General features: G+C 43.4%; 1 protein-coding gene across 3 annotated transcripts in view; it reads left to right on the top strand.

Moving 5' to 3' along the window:
• Positions 1-377: 377 nt before the first annotated feature.
• Positions 378-6000, top strand: part of LOC112247868 (ninein-like) — a 55656-nt gene continuing 50033 nt past the window's right edge. For all 3 annotated transcript variants that reach the window (XM_042325153.1, XM_042325152.1, XM_042325155.1), the window contains exon 1: positions 378-395. The gene's annotated coding sequence lies outside the window, so the exon portion shown is untranslated. The remainder of the gene's footprint in view (positions 396-6000) is intronic.

Genomic DNA, 6000 nt, shown 5'->3' with positions numbered 1-6000 from the left:
TATCTATTTAACGGGTTTTGGTTTCACATGCCAATAAAGCCTTTGGATTTCATTGAGATGAGAGAGGACGCAAAGAGTCGTCAATTGAGATTCTCCCAATGACTGAATCAAATCGATTGAGATTCTCCCAATGACTGAATCACATCGGATTGAGATTCTACCAATGACTGAATCAGTTCCGATTGAGATTGTACCAATGACTGAATCATGTCCGATTGAGATTGTTCCAATGACTGAATCATGTCCGATTGAGATTCTCCCATTGAAAGGGAGAGGCAGACAGCAGTGACTGATCATATCCGATTGAGATCCCAATGACTGAATCATATCCGATTGAGATTCTCCCAATGACTGAATCATATCCGATTGAGATTCTCCCAGTGGAGTTGCTGTGGGTAAGTTTGTAGATCAATTTAAAAAAAAATGACTGAATCATATCCGATTGAGATTCTCCCAATGACTGAATCAAGATCAATCATCCGATTGAGATTCAAATCCCAATGACTGAATCATATCCGATTGAGATTCTGCCAATGACTGAATCATGTTCCAATCCGATTGAGATTGAACAATGACTGAATCATGTCCATTGAGATTTCCAATGACTGAATTGTTGAGATTCTACCAATGACTGAATCAGTTCCGATTGAGATTGTACCAATGACTGAATCATGTCCGATTGAGATTGTTCCAATGACTGAATCATGTCCGATTGAGATTGTACCAATGACCGAATCATTTACGATTGAGATTGTACCAATGACTGAATCATGTCCGATTGAGATTGTACCAATGACTGAATCATTTACGATTGAGATTGTACCAATGACTGAATCATGTCCGATTGAGATTGTACCAATGACTGAATCATTTCCGATTGAGATTGTTCCAATGACCAGAAAGGGTTCATGGTTACGATTGGTTGAGATTGTACCAATGACGTCCGATTGAGATTGTACCAATGACCGAATCAGGGTTGAGATCAAAATCTGGAGAGGCAGCAGGATGCATTTTAGCGTACTGAAGTAATCTAACAATTCCACAACTACCTAATAACCCCAAATATAAGTAAAGGGATGGAATAACAATATATACATATCAATATATGGATGGCCGAGCAGCGTAGGCAAGATGCAATAGATGGTATAAAATACAAGATATGTAAATATTTATCAAAGTGACTAGTGATCCATTTATTAGTGGCCAATGATTTCATGTCTATGTAGGCAGCAGCCTCTCTGTGTTAGTGATGGCTGTTTAACAGTCTGATGGCCTTGAGATGGAAGCTATTTTTCAGTCTCTTGGTCCCTGCTTTGATGCACCATACGCAATGTTTGTGTTTAATTGCTATATTGTAATTACTTCGCCACCATGGCCTATTTATTTCCTTATCTTACCTCATTTGCACTCACTGTATATAGACTTTTTGTTTTCTTTTGTTCTACTGTATTATTGACTGTGTGTTTGTTTATTCCATGTGTAACTCTGTTGTTGTAAGTGTCAAACTGCTACGCTTTATCTTGGCCAGGTCACAGTTGCAAATGAGAACTTGTTCTCAACAAGCCTACCTGGTTAAATAAAGGTAAAATAAAAATGCCAAGTGTCTGCTGGTTTGGTGTAAACCTTGCTGCCATTGGACTCTGGAGTAGTGGAAACGTGTTCTCTGGAGTGATGAATCACACTTCACCTATCTGGCAGTCTGACGGAGGAATTTGGGTTAGGTGGATGCCAGGAGAACGCTACCTGCCCCAATGCATAGTGCCAACTGTAAAGTTTGGTGGAGTAATAATGGTCTGGGGATGTTTTTCATGGTTCGGGCTAGGCCCTTTAGTTCCAGTGAAGGGAAATCTTAATGACAACAGCATACAGTGACAATGTAGACAATTCTGTGCTTTGTTGAAACAGTTTGGGGAAGGCATTTTCCTGTTTTCAGCATGAGAATGCCGCCGTGCACAAAAACGAGGTCCATACAGAAATGGTTTGTAGAGATTGATGTGGAAGAACTTGACTGGCCTGCAACAGAGCCCTGACCTCAACTAGAGGTCGACCGATTATGATTTAACGCTGTTACCGATTATTGGAGGACCAAAACAAGCCGAAACAGATTTATCTGCCAATTTTAATTTGTATTTATATATATATATATCATTTATTTTTTATTTTTTTAATGAACACTTATTTTAACTTAATATAATGCACAATAAAATCTATTTAATTTCAAATAAATAATGAAACATGTTCAATTTGGTTTAAATAATGCAAAAACAAAGTGTTGGAGAAGAAAGTAAAAGTGCAATATGTGCCATGTAAAAAAAGCTAACGTTTCAGTTCCTTGCTCAGAACATGAGAACATATGAAAGCTGCTGGTTCCTTTTTAGCATGAGTCTTCAATATTCCCAGGTAAGAAGTTTGAGGTTGTATTTATTATAGGACTATTTCTCTCTATACCATTTGTATTTCATTTACCTTTGACTATTGGATGTTCTAATAGGTACTTTAGTATTGCCAGCCTAATCTCAGGAGTTGATAGGATTGAAGTCATAAACAGAGCGCTAGTCCAGCGCTCTAACCGCTAGGCTACCTGCCGCCCCATGGTAAACCTATGAAACAGTCATTTCTTCCATTGAATTACTTGGGTATTATGCTCTAGGTTGCATTATTGGCTGTTATGCATCTGTCTGTACTGACCTTGTTCTGCCTGTTGTTTTGTGCTGACATTGTGCTGAGGGCTTGTTCTGCCTGTTGTTTTGTGCTGACATTGTGCTGAGGGCTTGTTCTGCCTGTTGTTTTGTGCTGACATTGTGCTGAGGGCTTGTTCTGCCTGTTTTGTGCTGACATTGTGCTGAGGGCTTGTTCTGCCTGTTGTTTTGTGCTGACATTGTGCTGAGGGCTTGTTCTGCCTGTTGTTTTGTGCTGACATTGTGCTGAGGGCTTGTTCTGCCTGTTGTTTTGTGCTGAGGGCTTGTTCTGCCTGTTGTTTTGTGCTGAGGGCTTGTTCTGCCTGTTGTTTTGTGCTGAGGGCTTGTTCTGCCTGTTGTTTTGTGCTGAGGGCTTGTTCTGCCTGTTGTTTTGTGCTGAGGGCTTGTTCTGCCTGTTGTTTTGTGCTGAGGGCTTGTTCTGCCTGTTGTTTTGTGCTGAGGGCTTGTTCTGCCTGTTGTTTTGTGCTGAGGGCTTGTTCTGCCTGTTGTTTTGTGCTGAGGGCTTGTTCTGCCTGTTGTTTTGTGCTGAGGGCTTGTTCTGCCTGTTGTTTTGTGCTGAGGGCTTGTTCTGCCTGTTGTTTTGTGCTGAGGGCTTGTTCTGCCTGTTGTTTTGTGCTGAGGGCTTGTTCTGCCTGTTGTTTTGTGCTGAGGGCTTGTTCTGCCTGTTGCCATGGATATGTTGACTCAACACACCGACGTTGTTTAATGAAGACTGCCCTGGTGACAATGTAAATCATTCACATTGAAATGATACTAGTAGACCTTTTGTGAGAGGTGTGTGTCTACTTGGTTAGACGTATCTGAAACGATAACGCATGCTTAAATAAGTTTATGTGCAACTGTTACTCTGGGTCACAAATGGTGCACTTCTCCATATTATGTATTGGACAACCTATGGGCCCTGTGGTGATTCTGAACCATCGCCGGAATCTCTGACGTGGTGATTCTGAACCATCACGTTGGCGGCTCGTCTTTACCTCGAAGCGGGCAAATATGTTTTAGTTTGAGGTGCTGGTGTCCACAACATGGCTTTCCCTTTTATAATCCATGATTGTCTGGAGTTTTCGTGTGGCTTAGGCTCGGACCATTTACACTAGGTGTGAGCAGAACATGTTGAGCATCTGATTGGGGTTGACCCCAATTAGTCATCCATTGTGGAAGCCTAGACTAAAAGCCAATGTTATGCTTTATCTGGAAATGTGGTCTGAGGCTCCATATGTAGGGTGTGACACAATTGCAGAGCCTCCGGAGGCCAAATCCAGCTCTGTACCGCATCGCCATACCCCTCCCAAATGTTGTAACAATGCGGAGGGCTCTGTGTATCATTGACATGATTGGTTGATGGTAGGTGGGGTGGTACATCCTGTAAACACAAACTCACTTCCTTGACAACAGATGCCAGAAGTATGAATGTCCTGACTTCTGCAGAGGCCGTTCTTGTCCTGACTTCTGCAGAGGCCGTTCTTGTCCTGACTTCTGCAGAGGCCGTTCTTGTCCTGACTTCTGCAGAGGCCGTTCTTGTCCTGACTTCTGCAGAGGCGTTCACTGAAATCTGCATGGCCGTTCTTGCAGACTTCTGCAGAGGCCGTTCTTGTCCTGACATCTGCAGATGCACTGACTTCTGCAGAGGCGTTCTTGTCCAGAATTCTGCAGAGGCGTTCTTGTCCAGAATTCTGCAGAGGCCGTTCTTGTCCAGAATTCTGCAGACTTCTTGTCCAGAATGCTGCAGAGGCCGTTCTTGTCCAGACATGCAGAGGCGTTCTTGTCCAGACTTCTGCAGAGGCCGTTCTTGTCCAGAATGCAGAGGCGTTCTTGTCCAGAATTCTGCAGAGGCGTTCTTGTCCAGAATCTGCAGAGGCGTTCTTGTCCAGACTTCTGCAGAGGGCGTTCTTGTCCAGAATGCTGCAGACGTTCTTGTCCAGAATGCTGCAGACGTTCTTGTCCAGACTTCTGCAGACGTTCTTGTCCAGAATTCTGCAGACGTTCTTGTCCAGAATTCTGCAGAGGCGTATCACTGTAAATGCTGCAGAATGCGCGTCGGGCTCTCGAAGCAGATGCAGAATGCGCGGCTCTCTCCAGAATGCGCGGCTCTCTCCAGAATGCGCGGCTCTCACCAGAATGCGCGGCTCTCTCCAGAATGCGCGGCTCTCTCCAGAATGCGCGACTCTCTCCAGAATGCGCGACTCTCTCCAGAATGCGCGACTCTCTCCAGAATGCGCGGCTCTCTCCAGAATGCGCGGCTCTCTCCAGAATTTTGTGCACATTCATTGTTTCATAACTTAATTGTGTGAATTGTTTGCGTTTGATTGTTAGTGTACAGTGGTTCCCCATTACATTTTTTTTTTATTGACAGTGTTTGTTACTTTGTTTATAGTATTTTCTTTTAATGCATTCAATATTATTATTCCATTCATCCTGTTCTCATTGTCGGAGTGGACACATTGTTTGCAGCGTGCACAACCTAATGTTATACTTGTGAGAAAAACGTTTGGGTTTATTTAATTTAAGTTCTGTCAATTTTAGAATTGTATTTATTTTGGAGCGCTCCTTTCAATGTTGTGTAAGGACATGCAGGCATAGAAGTAGACCTATAGTCTACCTGACCTGATTATGCATAGAAGTAGACCTATAGGCTACCTGGCCTGATTATGCATAGAAGTAGACCTATGGGCTACCTGGCCTGATTATGCATAGAAGTAGACCTATGGGCTACCTGGCCTGATTATGCATAGAAGTAGACCTATGGGCTACCTGGCCTGATTATGCATAGAAGTAGACCTATGGGCTACCTGGCCTGATTATGCATAGAAGTAGACCTATGGGCTACCTGGCCTGATTATGCATAGAAGTAGACCTATGGGCTACCTGGCCTGATTATGCATAGAAGTAGACCTATGGGCTACCTGGCCTGATTATGCATAGAAGTAGACCTATGGGCTACCTGGCCTGATTATGCATAGAAGTAGACCTATGGGCTACCTGGCCTGATTATGCATAGAAGTAGACCTATGGGCTACCTGGCCTGATTATGCATAGAAGTAGACCTATGGGCTACCTGGCCTGATTATGCATAGAAGTAGACCTATGGGCTACCTGGCCTGATTATGCATAGAAGTAGACCTATGGGCTACCTGGCCTGATTATGCATAGAAGTAGACCTATGGGCTACCTGGCCTGATTATGCATAGAAGTAGACCTATGGGCTACCTGGCCTGATTATGCATAGAAGTAGACCTATGGGCTACCTGGCCTGATTATGCATAGAAGTAGACCTATGGGCTACCTGGCCTGATTATGCATA

This window comes from Oncorhynchus tshawytscha, linkage group LG08, assembly GCF_018296145.1.
Source record: "Oncorhynchus tshawytscha isolate Ot180627B linkage group LG08, Otsh_v2.0, whole genome shotgun sequence".
NCBI lineage: Eukaryota > Metazoa > Chordata > Actinopteri > Salmoniformes > Salmonidae > Oncorhynchus > Oncorhynchus tshawytscha.
This window is presented reverse-complemented; position numbering and strand designations above follow the sequence as displayed.